This window comes from Ambystoma mexicanum, chromosome 11 (assembly GCF_040938575.1).
Source record: "Ambystoma mexicanum isolate Mex_15411 chromosome 11, UKY_AmexF1_1, whole genome shotgun sequence".
In the NCBI taxonomy this organism is placed as follows: domain Eukaryota; kingdom Metazoa; phylum Chordata; class Amphibia; order Caudata; family Ambystomatidae; genus Ambystoma; species Ambystoma mexicanum.
Window position 1 is genome coordinate 1,210,643,609 of NC_090934.1, and position 18,661 is coordinate 1,210,662,269.

The window sequence follows — 18,661 nt, forward strand, 5'->3', positions numbered from 1 at the left end:
AGCCGCTTGCGACACTTTTCTGCGAAATTCTATGTATTTCCCTGTAAGACTGTTCGTGTCCGGTTGCAACACCTTGTCACATGTTGCACTATACTTCGTCCTACCCCCTCCACTGCCAAGACCACAGTTCCTCTACTTTTCTCGGTCCACTTCAACCACTGATAAAATGTAATCGAAGGAAATGAGTACAGTTAATCTATTTTGCAATGTTTGTACTTGTCTATATTTTGAGCATGCACCCCACCCCATGCGGTGTCATCAATTCTTTCATATTTTAATTTTGAATTACATTTGCCGTCTTCTTTTTTCTACTTAAGGACTTGCTTCCCCCCTTCCCCCCCTCCCCCCCGCCCTTCGCGCTATTGAAGTCGTTCTGTCGTGATGTTTCTATGGCAGAGGAATACACGCCGCTTGTATATTCGGCCGATTGCTTTGCCGGCGTTGGCAGTCGCTGGCCTCACACCATTTCTGGGTGATATTGTAGATCTTGCCGCAGCCTAAACGATATTGCCACGATGACTTGAAAGTAGTTGTATCGAATTGATGTAACTGTTTGCGAAGTGGCCTGCGATGGGCGCTGCTTGCAATTGCATTTGTGTGTAGAGCGTGTGTTGGAAAAATGCTCCATGCAGTCTTACTTGAAAGATGCGATTAAGCTCCGTAACTAGCGCGCCCGTTGCGAGTTCGGCTCTTTCCTGGAAAACAAGAACACTGCGGTCAGATGTAGGACTGTATCTCGTGCCGCAAAGAGGCAGGCGCCGTGCCGGCAGAATAACCGTTCACACGCCATCAAACTGGTCTGCAAATCGCTTTCTGATACTAGCTCTCAAATTGTGCCTCGGATAGAGAGCATTTGGTTGGGGAGATCCCCTTCCTTGAGAATTGGTGGTATTCACATACAGGGGCGTTGCTGGGGGGGGGGGGCTAAGTGGGCTATAGCCCCTGATCTTTTGGTTGTAGCCCCGGATAGAATCTCAGGAGCTACAGCCAAAAGACTAGCTAGCCCCCAGTCCCAACAGTTCCGACATCAGCTTAGCCCCAGGTCTTTTGCAGACCTAGCAACTCCCCTGCACATTCCTGTAACCATTTAATGCACCTTTAAGTGTTCAGGGCGATTATTAAGTCGGTGTAGGATCCGCTCGCTTCTTAAGTGACTGGGATCTTAGTGCCGGTATCGTCCTGCACGGTGAAAGCAATTTAAAGAAACCCAATAAAACCATAGAGCCGGTGCAGGGGGCTCTATGCTGTGGCAAGTGACGGCCACCAAGTTAGTGGTCTCAAGCTAAAAGCGATAGCCTCTAATAATGGCAAAGGTCACCTAGCACACCGTGGACCCTGATGGCCAGGGCTCTAGTGCTATTAAACCTTTTGCAGGAGCAACACAGGGCAGCCTGAGACACAGCGTGTTCATGTCTCTATGACCAGTGCTCTGCCTCTCTTGCACCACAAAGGGGAGCTTGGATTAGGGCTGGGAGGATAGCTCAGGGGCAACGCGCTCGCCTTGTGAGCAAGACGACGAGATCCGGGGCAGAACAGGTTCCCTCTGGGTATTAAGCGCGTTATAAATAACCAATTACAATGCCACCTTTACAGAAGGTTAAAGCCTCCATTCTGAGCTTGCTGATTGGCTAGAGAAGTGGAGGCTGTGAGAACAAAGGAAGAGCGTAGAACGCGGACCTCTACTGTGGCTAAAGTCGAATGCAGACCTCTACTGTGGCTAAAGTCTGCATTCCACACTTCCCGGTTGTCTGAAGAGAAGAGCACATGCTCTGATTGCCCTATGAAGGCCTCCATAGAATGTATTCCATCCCTTTGCTAATCTTGCCACAAGTTGCAAAGCCTTGCAAAGGGAGGGAAGCATAGGCCTAGCATCAGCCATGTCCTTCCTCCAGAGTGCAGTATTAAACTGCATTGCACGGTGCTGTAGGTCTATAGTTACACTATACGTGCACCAATGTGTCCGGAAAAGGAACTTGTAGATTTTTCACCCAAAAAGATAGAGGCAGCTTTGAACCCTGAACAATCCTAATGGTGGCAATGGCATTACTGACCATGAAGTATGTGTATAACCAAACAGAGTAAAAAACGGTGCTGTGAACTACACATACGTGAGATTATTCAGGAAGGAGACCCCTGATACAAATGGGTATTTTATGAAGATATGGCTGGGTCACATTTGGGGATTGTTGCTCCAGTCTCGGTCAACCAGGCCACCCTGTCCAGTCTTCCGAGAAGCTATATCTCCTAAGAGCCTGAGAAGTAAGAAGAATAGAGGGGGATTTGGGAGGGCACCACAAAATGAACACATTCCCATAAAACCTCCCAAGAAACAGCCCGACATGGGCAATCATGCATATTATATTTCATGTAAATGTGTTTGACATGTTGCTTTAACATTCATTCATATGTCTAATTTTACAGGTTTTGGGGGCATGAGAGTGAAGGACGAGGTTTAGCAGGTCATGCTGTGGTGACTGCAGGATACAGAGGTAAGATTATCAGTAGAACCGAGGCAAATGCAGGTGAAAACCTCAATATTTCATAACATACTAAGTTGCAAACTTGTATTTAAAGGGGTTGTTACAATACTGCAACCATTAGTAATTGCTTGATTTGGGTCAAGCATAATTATAAGGTCTGAAATTTAAGTGTGATGTAGTATTTTGAAAGGGATTTTGGTATGCGCTTTTGTTGTTTGTGGCTACAATCACCAGTGGTTGCAGTGGTTGAACGCTATGGGAGGATGTGGGGGTCCTTTGCAAAACAAAAGTGGTGATCGCTGGAAGATTTGGAATTAATTCTAACCTCTGACATAGCTCTGGCTAACCATCAAGACCATTGTGCTTCATCTGCCAAGTCCTTAAATAAAGGGGAAAGACCAGATTAAAATCAGGCTTGTTCCCACACCAAAAGGGGCAGGCCAGCACAAACTGCTTGGCCACATTTCTTCTGCACGAGACCACAAGCATCCCCAGAAATGTTTCGGCCTGAGGTGGAACCAAGCCTGATTTGTATATGGCCATTCCCATTTCTGTATTGGCTGGGCAGGTGAGGAATGATGGTCTGGAGAGTTGACTAGAGCTGTGCCAGAGGTTACAATTCATTCTAAACCTACCAGCCATCACCTCGTCTATTTTGTTTGATGATGTCGGCGAAACGATGATATTTGCTTTTAGAATTCTCTGATCACATCTTTTTGTGAACACTGGATCTCCCTCTGTGCTCCCTTATTAGCCTTAGATGTTTCACATGTATTTAATTCCTAGTCCTTTTTCAAGTTGTTCTTTCGTGTTCTGATGCAATCCTTTTGTACTTGCATGGCACACAGATCTACTTAATACGTGATGACTTCTAGTATTTCCTGTGTGTTCTGTGCAATGGACACCTGTAAAAAATTTATCGTATCGTAACAGTGGTAAACCAGTGCTTCTTTACCCTTTAACTACCTCACTTTCATAGGCTCAGGCCTGTTCATACCACCACCTTTTTATGAGTACTCTATCTGTAAGAAGCCAATGGGAAAAAATGTGGGGTATTTGTATGGACATTAGACCTATTCAATTCTGAAAGACAGTATCTCACTCTAGACCACTTCACTTCTCTGGCAATAACTCTTTCTGTGTAAGGCATTTTGCTAAACAGAGGGCAGGGGGTTGCTCACTTTCCTCTGCAGGCTCCCTCCTTTGAAAATGCCTCCTCCTCCCCATGTGCCTTCAACAGGATCTTCTCAAATTCAGGAAGCTCCTTAAGACTTTCCTCTTTTCCTCCCCCTTCCCTCCTTCTCTCCTCTGCTAATCCTACATTTGCTGAATCGGTGTCCTTGCCCCTTATGCATCTTTGGGGCCTTGACCTCCCACACCAATTCCTCCCAGCTCCTGTCAGTCCACAGCACTTTGCATTTGCACACCCTCCGCTCTGGAGACTCGCACTTACACCTCTCACGGGCCAGGCAGTGTAGCACTCTGCATCTCTAGCACTTCGTCCTTGGCTCACCCACAGGCTCGGACACCCCATAACTTACCCCCCTCTTCCTTCTGCACTTGCACGTTCTGAATACTAACAAGGCATAGTAGGCTTGTCTCCCTCCCTTTCCTCATCCACTGTCACATTTTGTGATGTTTTGCTTTAATGTATTTCTCACCCTTCCTCCCTTCCTGCCCTGTGGGTGCTTTGAAACAGTATATTCTTATTGTATATGTGCCTAACAAGCAAACCATGAATAAATAAATAAATGCCAATTATCTTCAAACTCACTTTAACTATATTTTTATTGTCATCATTAGTTAATTAAAGTGGGTTAACAATTCTTCCAAGAAAACAATACAGCAAGACAATAATATCCATTAACAACCCAAGCTCTCTGGCTCTCCCGTCTTCCCTTCTAGGTTAAATCATTGCCAGTGAATACAACGTCATTAATCCATCAACAAACCTTGATGAAACACAAAAGACAAAAATTACTTAAAAATCCTCCATCGTATTGAATACGCTTGTAGGACTATTGGCAACGTGCAAGGCTAGGTGTGGCTCTTAAGTCTGAGGGAGTGAATTGCAAACAACGAGAACTACACTGGAGAGAGTGCATCTCCTAACACCCCTGTGCAATACCTGCAGCTTGTCAACATGCACATGTTATTGCCATTAGATGCTAGCTATGTTATGTAAGGTGCGCTGCTTCAACTTGTTGAAAAGCAATTTTCCCTTTCAATGCAAGCTTAAATCCTATACAGAAAATATAGCCTTATTGGCACCCTGGAACAGGGAGCAATCAATCCGGTTGCTCGGATAGTGATCTTAATCTACCAATCCAAGCCGTATTCCTATTAACCTAAAGAGTGCTTCCCCGTCCCTCCATCTTCCCCCCACCCTCCCTTTTTAATCCCCCCAACCCAAGTTACCTGATAACTGTGGCAGCGGCACCTGCCACCGCCGCAGCTGCTGCTGCTTTCGCTCCATTGTGGCCACCATGGAAATGGAAGAGGGGCTCAGCCCCGTCTTCCTGATGCATGACAGCCATGTTTAGTAAGTATTTTCTATCAATGAACGGGATGCTGCGAGGTGTCCCATTCATTCAAAGAAAATACATTGATCTTAGCAGCCTGGGTTACCAGATTGGCAACCCAGGGTGCTAATAGCAATAATCACCCATTCCACAGCCTAGAACGGGCGATAACGGCACCAGGGACACTTGTTAACGGTCCTCGCTATGCTCGGGCCTATTGACTCAGTCCCCGGGCTGTTATCGCCCGTGGCATGTGTAATTATTCCTATAATACATTTCCAGGTAAACGTTTGTTATTCATTGTACCAAGATTTGCTCGACAAGCAGCTGGGGTTACTTCAAATAGTCAAAAAGTCTGCTACTCATTTGCAGCCAAAATAGAGATCTAAGAAATGATATTATGCTTGAGAACATACCACTGGCTACCATTGTTTAAGAAGAAGGCTTTTTTGCTGCGGCCCGGACCACACACTTTCATGCACCAATCATGATCCTGTTCTCCTCAAGCACCACTAACTGAATCATAGCCCTCAGATATGCAATGGCACACTATTGATGAATCACTGCACCTGGCATATACAGGAAAACAGGCGAATCACAAACTTAGTGGTAGAAGCACAGTGGTGTGATAGATCCACCACCATCACAATCAAACTGTTTGTGATGCACTGTGGGGGATTGTCATGGGAGGTTGTGCCGCCATGGCCATGTCCCGAACCAGCAGGCCAGGTGGGGGTCCCCTGTGCAATACTACAATCAAGAACCAGACCGGAATTGCTCTGGAAGGTATTGTGCATGTATGAACCATAGGATGGACCGCCCATGGTAAAAGCAACTTCTTAACATGGATAATGAATGACCAAAGGCAGCTTTGCGCGTGCAGTGTTTATCAAAGAGTTATCTTCAGTGCTTGAGGTGATCAATAGTGACGGAGCAGGTTCTCCCTGCGATGCTGGTGGAGGTTTATCCGTCCGATGAACTTTCCACTGGCACCATTGATCCCCTATGAGACAACAGTTTGCCCAACCACAGATGAACATGATGAATGGTATGAAATGCTGTAGCAAGCGGGGCTGCACCTGCAGCTAACTCCTGTTATTCAGAAATGTGTAACCTTCAGTATCCATACTGATTTTTATGAAACAATATTGCATGTCATTCTTGGTCCCCTGACCCCTGGGATCATCTTAAAGCAGTGGACCCTAAAAGAAGCACCCTCATGCTTTGATAAAGACCAATTTGGTCGAAATACGTGTTGGCTGTTCTACCCTTTAACACATTGCTTTTTCTTGTTGAGGTTTGTAAATACAACCTATCACAAATACAAGCCTACTCTGCCTCAGGCACAAAAAGATTGTAAAATATGAAATGTGCCATCACATTATCAATGAATTAAGCACTGAAGATACCTCTTTGATAAACATTGCACGCGCAAAGCTGCCTTTGGTCATTCTTTATCCAATTGAACCCCCTTGGGGCACTCCGGGTCTTGCCCCAGACCAAGGCACATGCAGATGGCAAAGCAAATACATTATCATTAGACTTGACACACGTCCTGCACAGGTAATAATACGGTTCATCACTGGCCTCTTTTGCTCCATAACTTCTTAGCAAGGTCAGTAAGCGTCCAATATCTGGGTAGACTTCCGATACTATCCCCCTTGAAGAATATGGAAGTACAACCCGTGCACCTCTTGTGGCAGATAGTTGAAGCATAGACTGTTACTTTAGCTAACCATTTGATCACAGCTGCAACTATTGACAGAAGAAGCAATGTACCTTAGCGGACACCCAAACAACAAAGCACCGGGGAATGGGCATTGGGGATTTACTGGCATTCCTGTTGCCTGTAATATATTGCAAATATTCGGATAACAGACGTCTGAAATGCTAATTCCATTTGGTGGTATCTGACCGGATTACCGGCAGAATACTACCAAACTCATAATGGGGGCCTTGGTCTGACTTTGACATTCGGCCTCATTACAAGGTTGCTGGTATCCTGCTGGTAATACAGCCAGGATACCGGCAACCTGTATTACCATTACCAGCACTTGGTCCAGCACAATTACTGCAGGATTATGAGTGTCGGTATCGGTGGTAATTCCCCATTCCATGGAGTCCCATAGGACATCATGGGGGTGTTTTCTGGCATAACTGGATCCGCTAATATGGCTATTTATGCCGGTAGTTTGCCAGAATTACCTTCAGCTGTTAGCTGGAGGTAATTTTGGCACCCTACTGGCAAACTGTACTTTGCTGGTGCAGAAACGTGCCGATATATGGTAATACCAGCACGTTATTTCTGCACCGGCAAAGTTCTAATGAGGGCCATTGTGTTGACCATCTTATGTTCTGTTCCTTGAAGTTGCAGCATGCACTTCAATGGCAAAACGCCCAAAAAGTGGTGCGCCTGTAAACACCTCTCGGCCTGCAACAATGGATTTGTGCAATCTCTACAAGAGACAATTGTACTATGATTTTTAAATGTTGCATTTATTTTTTTCCCAAATTCCCGTGGATCCTTGCATACACACATCTTTTTGCATATTGCATACTCTGTTAGCCACCGAACAGGAGTGACATGCACTCTTGCTTCGCTTCTCATTACTCTCTGCTTGTGTTTGTGGCACCTATCCCCTTGTTCCCATCCTCTTATCATTGCCGTGCTCCTTTTCCTTCTGCACACATGGGGCGCACTCCACCAACTCTCGGGCAAACCTAGGTGCTCTGACAATATTACGGTGATGATTTGGCTGCTCACTTAACATAACACATTTCAACCTCTGTACTTTCTATAAACGTGTGCACCACTGCTCCCTGCGACCATCCACCCAACTTGCTTTTGGCATCAAGATCTCTGAGTGTATCTTCACAATCATGACTGCCTTGCGTTGGCTAGTGGTGATGGAACAAATCTGTTTCAAGATGTTTGGCATGTTGCCTTGTTGCACACAGCACTTTGTACTGTTGCCCAGTTTACAGCTGAGCAAACACCCAAGGTCAGCCATCAAAAAAACAATTTGCCATGCACCACCAAAAATTGTAATTTTGGAGTATACCCTCTGTTTCCTAAGAATCTCGCTCTAAAGACTCCCTTCCACTGTCCGTTTGGTTTGAACTAGATCGAATGATCTCCTTGCAATACAGACGCGCCTGTTCCATCTAAAGACCATGGTCAGGGGTCTGCAAACTGTGGTGCTCCAGATGGTTTAGCCTAAAGCAGCTATGATTCTCCCCCCCCTCCCGCACCCATCACCCCGCCATTGACTATGCTGGCTATGACTGATGGGAGTTGCAGTCAAAAACATATGATGAGCCACAGGTTGTCGACTTCAGAACTTTAACTGATAAAGTGACCCTTCTGAATTCCTCAGGTGTCTGTCCGCCATCACCCTCCACCCCCACCCCACAAGTACATTTTGTGAGCATCTCCTATGTGCTTTGTGGGGGATATTTTTCAGAGATGTGTGCACATTATCTGGGAAGATGGATGAAGCGCTACGTGCTTGCCTTGGGAGCATGGCACTGCCATGCATCATGGTGTTGATACCCCAGTTGGGTTGACTCAGTCCTCCCAATAGTGTGCCCTGCCTCACAGGGTCCCCAGGTTGGTAATTTAAGTACCGCTCTGTAGCCAATGATCGTAGTACCAAGCACTCTAAAATGGCAGCACATTACAAAACAGCAGAATTCTCATCATCACGCAGGTTTGTATGAATCTATTTGAAGAGGCCTGAATATTTTGAAAGTAGCTGAGTGCAGGGGCGTTGCCAGTGGAGGGCTTGCAGGGGCTATTGTCCTGTGTCTTTTGGCTGTAGCCCTGGATAGAAGCTCATGGGCTACAACTAAAAGGCTAGCTAGCCCCGAGTCCTGACAGTCCCGACATTAATTTAGGCCCGGATCTTTTCAAGACCTAGCAACACCTCTGGCTAAGTGTATATTTAGAAACACGGCTGCACACACTTGCCTTAATTCTAAACGTGTTATACAAAAAGTATGTGGTTGGGCTGCGGGTCCAGTTCAAATGACTGCACCGATTTAAAGAGAAGATAGGTTGTTTTTTTTTGTTTTTTTCATTGGAAAGATTTCCCGGACTAATTTTAATTAAGCACCTTGGTCCACCGCCATCCGTGTAATGAGGCCCATTGTCTGTCCCAGCCCTGCCAGTCTTTCAGGAAATGTTCTGTTATTTTAATAACCTTTTATTCTTTGCCAAATCACTACCGTATTAGTTTGAGTGGCTCTGCCCACTCGCCCGTAGAGTGGTGCATTGGGCTCCTGCTAGGGGGAACCAGACCTTGCTCTGTGAAAGGAAAAATTAGCAAGGTAGAATAGGAGGATGGGAAAAAATGATGAATAGCTGCAACGAGCAAAGGCATGCAGAGGAGGCGAGGTTTTGGGATGTAATTAAGTTACATCTTTTAGGCAAAGGATTTTTATATCTAGCATACATTTCTTTAATGTTTGATAATGAAATGCACTTCCACTTTACTAAATAGATCTGATATGCACAGGCATTTTGTATATAATCTGCAATGTCTCACATATCACTCCTGTCGCTTTCATCTCTATAATATTCATAGAGTTTGTCCCTTTCTCACCTTTCATGCTACGAAACTTCTCATCTCTTCACTAATCTTTTCTCGTTTATTCTGTTGTTCTGTCACACTTTTTGGTCTTCCTTGTTCACGTCTTGCTCCTCTCAAATCAGTCTATCATTCTTCTATTTGCTTACTTCGTCTTCCCTCCTATCGGGACTGGGTCTCTCCAGCTGTTGTTTCTCTTGGTTAGCTACCTTTCCATACTCAACTTGCATTTCCCTTTCTTTGTTTAGTTTTGAAATCTCTCTATGGGCCCGCCCCTGACTATCTTACTTCTCTTCTTTCTTTCTACACTCCATCTCGTTCTCTTCTTCCTGTCATTTCAGGTTGAATGCCCCTGCCCCCTTTGGGCTCAATTCCGCTTTTGTTCTTTTCAGCTCCTTGCTCCTCTTCTTTGGAACTTGCTCCCTCTGTCTCTCTGCTCCATTACTACTTACACTCTGTTCCGTTGTTCCCTGAAAACTCACTTGCTTTATTGTCCTTGATTGCCTGTTAGGAGAAATGTCTGAATGCTGACATCCACTACCGACCATTACTGTGTACCGTTGTCCTTTTTTATGTAAAGCGCTTTGGAAAAAGGCGCTATATAAAGTACAATAAAAATACAAAATACAAATGTATATACATAGAACACATTTGGAGGATAAAGCAAAATCGCAAAATCTAGTAATTCCTGAAGAAATAATTAAATGTTTTTTTAGGGGCAGGATTTGAATATAGTGTTTACAATTGTTTTGTTTTGGCATGCATAGGGTACTGTCTAGTTTTTAATAATGTTGTTAACACTATTTATATTTGCCTAAGGTTTGCTTTTAAACCAAACACGTAAAACAAACATTTTAAAAGTTGTTGTGCTGTTATATCAGCCCTTGTAGGTGAACGACAGTTCCAAAATATAGAACGGAGGGTATGTCTTAAGTGCTGCGATAATGGTGTTATGCTTCCAAGGTGGATTGGGTAAGTCGGGATCATTATAGCACTATTTATTTGGCTTAGGTGCATAATGTACGCCCACCAGAGGGACAAACGCTGGTCTTTGGGAAAGCACAGTGAGGGAAGACAGCAACCGTGGGGACTGCGATGCAAAGAGCAAAGGTAGTGAAAATGAAAGGGTTTGGTTGTGAAACCATTGGTCTAACAGTGGACACAGTTCCGGGGTATGCAGTTGATCTTTCCCCAGCTGTCTGAGTAACAAAGTGATTCCATAACAGGGCAAGTCATACTCTCAATCTCCAGATGTTTGGGATTACAAATCCCATCAGCCCGGTCAATGGGCCTCATTACGAGGGTGGAGCTAGCCCTGCCGGTTTTACCGGCAAGGCTACTTGCAAACTCGCATCTGGGTCTGGCATCCGTGAATGGCCAATTACCGGGCTATTCCAGCCCAGCCGGACCCGGTAATTTCACTTCTGCGGGTGCCGGGCCCGGTACATCCCCATTCCCATTTGAGCCCCATAGGTCTTAATGGAGGGTGGTAGCACTGGTACTGTTAATAACGTTACCGGAGCTACCATCATGTTTTGCTCGTGGGTGCCGGTAAGGCCACCAGGTCAGACCTGGTGGCTGCAAGGGCACCTGCGAGGAGAACTCCTAGTATGGCGGTACAGTAGCAACGGGGCCGGTAGCAATACCGGCCCCGTTGTTGCCTTACCGCCATACTTGTAATGAGGCCCAATGATTAGTGAGCTTTAAAGTCCCTGGTCGGTCAAACATTTGGACAGCCACATGTTGTTACTAAGGGTGGGTAAAAATCCCACCTTGCGAATCGGAATTGGCAACATTTGCCAGTTCTGTTCTGCTCGCGATGCAGTTTTCCACCTTTTCTGAAGCACTTTTAGCTATTTTTTTTGGTTCGCTGTGGAAATTTCAGTTTTGCCAAAATTTCATGTTTTCAGTGGTTGAACATTTCAGAGAAATACAAAATGTAATTAAAAGGGGCAAAACACCCTCCCAAAATTGCATTTTTTAGAAAACAAAATGTTTCGGAAATGAAATTTCGGAGGGGGGATCCCCATATGGCCAATTCCTCTGGTCCTGCCTTGCCTCAGAACCTAAGCTATCTTACCCATGTTTGTACAATGTTAACCTACTTCTCTTAGGCACCATTTAGGACAACTCTCATAGTACTCACCCTGTGCACCCTGCCAGGCCTCTGCTCCCTGTAACCTCGAGCCAAGCCTTTTTTCTTGTAACTAAGACTCTTGAAAGCCAGCCTTCTCCTTGTAACTTAGAAATTGTTGCCTCTTTATATAAACGACCTTACCCTGCTTGTAAACCTGCGCAGCTAATGTATTATTTACCTATGTACTCACTAATGCACCTTGGCAGGCCCTTGCTCCCTGTAACCTTGGGCAGAGCCTTCTACCTGTAACTAAGACACCTTCTGCAGCAGCGCCTCGATTCCCCTGGGTTGTAGTGCGCTTTACAAATCTAAAAAAAAAAAAAAGAAAAACACTCTGTGTGCAAAATTAGCAGATTGGGCGAAATTTGCCAGGAATTCGTCAATTTTGCAGTGGAGCGGAATTAGCCATTTTCATCCACCCCCATTGCCTATTAGTACCCACCTAATGTATTCACGGCTCACACTGGTCACTCTATAACGCAGATAGCCCTGCGGCTGACTCTGTCCCATCCCTACCAGCCCCTCAGAGGTAATCCAGATTTCTCCGTGGTTAGGCCATCTGTAATGTAAAAACAGGGCTATGAGTGAAGAATCAAGGTCTGTGTGTAACTAGGATATGCTGGAAGAGCCCCCTTACAAGTGCTGAATGTGGGGGGCCTGAGGAGAAGCCTTACAGAGTAGCCTCCCTCTCCCAGAGCAGTGGAGACCTTGCTGCTCGCGGCCACTGCATCAGTACCTCGTTGTTAGTGGAGAACTTTCTGCGGATCCTGGTTACAAAGCTCAACCCGTTTCCTGGATTCCAGCGGATAATTCACAAAACTGGAGACTGGGAAGGTTGTGTATGGGTGGGGAGGGAGCGGGTGTTGCGAGTTGGATTGGTGTTGCTAGGGTACACGTGTAAAGGCGCAGCTGGACACCAATAGAAAACAAGGCAACCCGGGAATGCAACACGTTTCGTTGAGTCAAAAGCACATGAATAAAATGAACCCGTGCGTTGAAGACCTATTATTGTCTGCTGCTTTTTCACTTACTCAAGTCGATTGCGAGTGGGCGGCATCCGCCATCTTTTTTCCCGAGAGTGGACGCCACCCCCTTGTTGTTTGAGGAATTAAAAAGAGATCCCCCTGTTTAATATGCGTGGTGTGATGGGCCGCTTAATTTGCTGCAAAGGAGGCATTCCATCAGGATTAGGGGTGAGACACTTGCTGTCTCTTCACACACCGTGTGAAATATCTCACTCGGTTTGTAATAGCCGTTTTACGTCTAAAAGGTGGTCCCCTTTTATACTGTGGGAGCAACTTTATAATGAACACTTCATGGGTTATTTTTTCAAGTGTTTACTAAAGGGTTTGCAGTCACGCAGACCTTCGCTCAAGTACACACAATCGCAATTATAGATTGACAATGACTGCATTTATTTAACATCGTATTCCATCCAGCGATTCTTTGCTTCACCGAGACCCCTTCATATCTGTGAAACACAGTGTCCATAACCCTGAAGCAATTCCCAGGCCCTGGAAAACCTGTGCTAAACGGGACAGGTATTGCTCAGGTAGGAGATCCAGCAAAGTAAAGCACATATAGGGTTGATGTTGTAGCGTGAAAAGGGACAGACCTCCTTATAACCAGGGGCTGCCTTAAAGGAGGAGAGGAGGGGCCACAGGGTCCCGTTGCAGAAACTGGAGAGGGACAGTAAAACAGGTTCATGGTTCAATTAGCTCTGTTGTCATTATTTGAGTGTGAGGAACTTGACCATCTGTACAGTGTACAGTGGGTGTGTGCTCGGCTGGGCTTTTTTGAAATTTTAAATGAAATTGAAGATGGTAGATCAACGTTCAGTAAATGATATGATAGGTTATTTATAACGTGCTTAATACCCAGAGGTTTCTAAGCGCGGACCCGGGAATCGAACCTGTGCTACTCCATGTTGTCTTGCTTCTAAGGCGAGCACGTTGTCGCTGAGCTATCCTCCCCAGACCAGACTAATTCACACACATTTTCCTATGCTAACTGCACAACATACACTTAGACCTGTGTACTTAGGGTGGACACAGCCTACAGGTGCTGTCCTTCCCCTGTCGTATTTAGTTGTAAAATGACAGGCAAGAGTACATCAAGGCATCCCAGAAGGGCAAAGGCAAAACCTTCCTCCTGCCATGGTCAGCCTAATTAACTAAGCCCCAGTTACCCTAGGGTTCAGTGCACGATATAAATAATAAACAAATACCAAACTAACAAAGGCTCCATGGATCCGTCCTGTCCTTTGTTAGCTGCTGGTGGCAGCTTCACATCCTAACCAGAGTTAATTCAAGCAGGCCCACAGGAGGCCTGGTCACAGGATAACAAAAGAGAAGAAAACCCTGACAACCTTTGATATGCACTGTGTCAACCTGAAGCCAGCTCCCGCCTCTCAGTATCAAGGGCATTGGCCTGTCATGTCTGGGACTATGTATTTACAGTAGTTGTCGCCACGGGGGACCCCATTCAGAAGGTACGAGTATGTGGTTTGGCGGCGACCAAAAGTCTGGTCTCGCCAACACTTTAAACCACAGAGATCTCAATTAACCAGAGAGACCCTTTCATCCACAACAGAAAGGAAGATGGGTGAGACTTAGTATTATATGTTCTCACCCCTTTACCTTTTCTGTTGCAAAGCACTCTGGTTATGACCTCATGCATACGGGAGATTGTTGGTGGGGACACAGGTTTGGTTCATTAAGGTAGGCTTAGCTTACACCAATCACTGGGGCCCATTTGGCTTTGAGGGTTGAGACCCTCTTTTGGGCAGATCATCGGAAGACTCTGCAAGGAGTAACAAGAATAACTCATTTGGATCTTGGCTGAAGGCATTGTCTGCCTTACAGCTTTCGCCAGTGAAGGAAGGCCAGGATTTCCAAAGAGGGAAGCAAGATCCCTTCCTTAAACATCTCCCAGGGAACAGAGAGAGAGATACTGAACCCAGGGAACACTCCAGCAGCTTCAGATCAGGTACCCAGCCAGCACACAGCGTGCCCTGCTATGCTCTGCAAGCAAACTTTCTAGATGGGGAGTGCCAGAGAGTGTCTGAACCAAACCGAGGACAAGGTCGTTGCCTGCAACACTCTCCTCAGCTTTGGGCCATCAGCATTAAAGGATGTCACAAGCTCAGTGAAGAAGCTAGGAGGAGTGCATTGGCAAGCAACATCCAGCATCTGCCTTAAAGGACATTTTCGAGGCAGTCCAGCCCCTCGAGCTGCAACCGACTGCACCGTTCACTTGTTAAGCCACAGTCAGTAACGTAGTCTGAGACACCGCCACCAAAACTTCAGATGCACCAACCAACACTGAGACAACGATTCCTGACCCTGAGCCTCCATTTAGGCCAGCCTGCAGCCATTCACCCAGCCTCGCCCACCAAACTGCCTGCTGCCTGATGCCCGCAGCTATCTCCCATCTTGAACTCTGTTGCAAGAGCTGTATATAGCCCTGAAACCGACTCAACCATGTCGAGCACCAAGAACATCTACAAGCGCAAGGTAGATTTTGGTTCTGTCACCCTGGTCCTTCTCAGAAGGCCCCTATGGATATTTTATGACCTGTTGCTCCCTTTGTGTTGAAACCAAGTATCATTGAACTATTGCGATTAATTACTATACCAACTACTCTACAGTCAGTATCCAGAGTGCATCCCTTTTCCTTCTTTGAAGCTGTCAGTCCTCTGCACATTCCTTTACAGGGTGGGTTGTATTTTGTAGTGTGCTAGAACAGTCTGTTGTGATAATAATAAAGTAGATTTTTTTTATACAACCTTGACTGGACTGTCCCTTTTATAATTGGGTAATTGTATTTTCACTGTGTTACAGCTAAGCAATGAACCATGATTTTACGGAGATAAGCCTATTGTTCTGTCATGTAACCAAATTGGACAAGGAGGTGTATTATGTGCTTGTGTTTCCAATCTGTTTGGATCCCTTCTGGTGTACTTGAGGTGTGGAGCTGATTAATGGTTTAGAAATAGATATTCATCCATGGACCACTGATGCTCCGGACGTTGATTCGTCACAATGAGGACATTGTCCCCTCCCTTCCTGTGATAATCAAGAACAAAACAGTTGGTTCCCAGAGTCCTGGGCCCTGCTCCTTCCTCTTCCCTGTGGGTTGCCCGTGGTACCAGCACACTGTCCCAGCCTGTTGGCCTGCAAGACATAAGTATACACCCTCACCTACAACCAGGGGAAAAACTCAGGTATTGCAACTCATCTACATTATGGCACTAAGATTTAATCAGAGTTATCTGGGTTTCCGTCAATACCACGTAACAACAACCCATGAATGCGACAAACATAATACATCAATGGGCAAAGCATACAGATAGACATTTCAGAGTAATACACTTTCCATATTGCAAGCAGATGAAACATTACAACACTAGGTAATGACTTGTAAACAAAAAGTGCACAAACCTTGAAAGAAAATACCCTCTGGAATATTGCGCACTGCACCATTAAACGCTACTGGGAAGGGCCGGAGGGTAAACAACTCTTGCAGGAAGGAAAAAGAGGTTGATGCCGGGCCTTCAAGCTCTTATATGAGAGTGCCTCAAGTGATGCAATTTCTGGCCCAACTGTCCGGAAATGGTAGTGATTCACCTGCCTCTTCATCCACACTTGGTGACCCATAATGGCTGCTACCTCCTATTGTGTGGTGTCTTATCCATTAGTCTTGTGAGAGGCAAATGTATATTTTTCATGTGCACGTTCTCCAATTGGGAAAGGCCAATTAGTTAAATGTGCATATTTCCCGTTAGCATCTGTTCACTCCTGTGATCTCACTTGTCATTGCAAAATGTCTGACGTCTTCTCCACACTGTAAAAGTAGCCTGATTGCCTTACATTCTGCCTTCCTGCATGCCCATTGGTGGTTGGGCCACTCAAAGTATTCTATCGGGGACCAGCAGGCTTTAGCCAGCCCCTACATCAAAGGCCCACTTTCTAAGGCCCTGTCTGTCCCTGTCCATACCGGTACACGCACAGTGCAGTGACTTCCTGATGTCCTTTTCACCCTTCACTCCGTTGCCTCACACAATTCCATGCACATTGTTGCATTATTCATCGACTCCAACAGCTGACCCTCAAATGACTTCAATGATATCCAATTCAGCCCCTTCCTCTGACACTCACGAGTCATTGACAATGAAAAGGTACTGACAACACTCTTTGTGACTGTCGCTCGCTGATCTGCGGAGCTGTACTGTAACCCTGGCACTTCACTACGTGTATCTGGTGTATAATGCACATTAACTCTGCCTTCCTGCTACCTGAAAGCTCTGTCCTTTGTAAGCTGTTCTGAACCCCTTGTCACTCTTATTTCATGTTAGTGCCTGACTACTACACCCATAGCACCTGACATTTTGTACCTCCTCTCCGATGCTTCTATAAGCACTATTTGCCTGGCACTCATCCTACCACCTAATCCTGTCTCCACCAAGCATACTGTTATGCTTGCCTTAATATTGCATTGTGTTGCTAATGTCTAGTAGCTTATCCTTAACATGCACCATACATGCTATCCACCTTCCTGCAACTGTTCTTCTTGATGATTCTGACACAGCTCCCCTTATCATGAGGTGAGGCTTCTCCAAAGTGTGTTTCCAAAACTAATTTGCATTTTACCTGTTTGTAACTGCATATTCTTGATGTGGCACCCCATACTATGAGGCAATTCTTTCCCAAAGATGCAATATCTGTAACCTGTTTTCATTGTAAGAAACAAACGTAACCAATCTTATAAGCTAAAAGCGCCTAGATGCCTTTGGGCTTTGTGCGCTATATAAATGACAAAACAAATAAATAAACATATGTTAATAAGACCCCCACTTTTTTAGAACTCCTTCCAATTTTACTGTTCATTTGAATACTTTTTTCAAATTACATTGTTTACACCATTACAAGTTGTAAACTTTGTTAAGGCTAAATCAGTGGCTGGGACCCAAGGAGATCAAAGCTTCGAGATGCGGGGTGGAGGTTCGGGCTAACACTTCAAATAGTGGACAGATACCATCAGGGATATTGTGTGGCCAGGCAAACTGCTTGCATGGAGCCCCCTTCCAGGTTTCTCACAAGAAATGGTGCAATAGGTAGCACATTGGGCCATTGACAACATGCACATTTGTATCTGTACGTACCAGCATGGTCATTTCATGGTTGCAATGTGGTGTGTGGTTGGCTCTGTCAGTTGCTATTTCATGATGCATTTCTAGCTGATTTGTATCATTCAACTACAAAACCATGTAAGACTGAGTGATGCTACAATTGGAGTGTCTTGAAGTGTCAGGGGTCAGACAGAAGGCAGACCCTGGGCAAAGGACTACACATTGTGGGCCCTGAATTCGTCCGCTGGCAGTAGTGCAACCTGACCTAGTGTGATTTAGCCTAACATCACATAATGTAGCAGATCAAAGTATTACAACTGGAAAAGGCGTTGTAAAATACAAAGAAATAAATGCAACTTCTTTAATGTTTTCAAAGTCTAAAGGGCGGTATGCTGTGGTTTATCCGTTGGCCTGCTGGGAAAGGTTTGAGAACAATAACCACATCTAAATTCTTTTACATTCCACCATGAACAGAAAGTTTTGGCACAAAAGTCCAGCAACGAAACGATTTAGTCCTCTGCCACACCCCATTCCCTCGCACATCAAGAAGTGCTTGGAGGAGGCGCAGAACATGGTAGGCATTGCCCAGTCATTACTCTATAACAAGCATAAAAGTGACTAGGAAAGTGGTTCGCTCACTCTCCTGTGGGGCAGAGCGCTGCCCGGCCCATGCCACTTGTTTGAAGGCAGAAGCAAGGGAGGAAACCGGCGTGCATTCCGCTACACCCAGCACTCTATGCCAGCATCTCTGCTGCACGGGCTGGGTCCTGGGAATAGATGTTCACCTGGCAAATCAGGGGTGC

General features: G+C 45.5%; 1 protein-coding gene across 1 annotated transcript in view; it reads left to right on the forward strand.

The window, feature by feature from the left end:
• The window catches only part of LINGO1 (leucine rich repeat and Ig domain containing 1), a 6,683,609-nt gene that overhangs the window by 3,347,118 nt on the left and 3,317,830 nt on the right, over positions 1-18,661 (forward strand). The window contains exon 5 of the mRNA XM_069624566.1: positions 2,422-2,489. The gene's annotated coding sequence lies outside the window, so the exon portion shown is untranslated. The remainder of the gene's footprint in view (positions 1-2,421; positions 2,490-18,661) is intronic.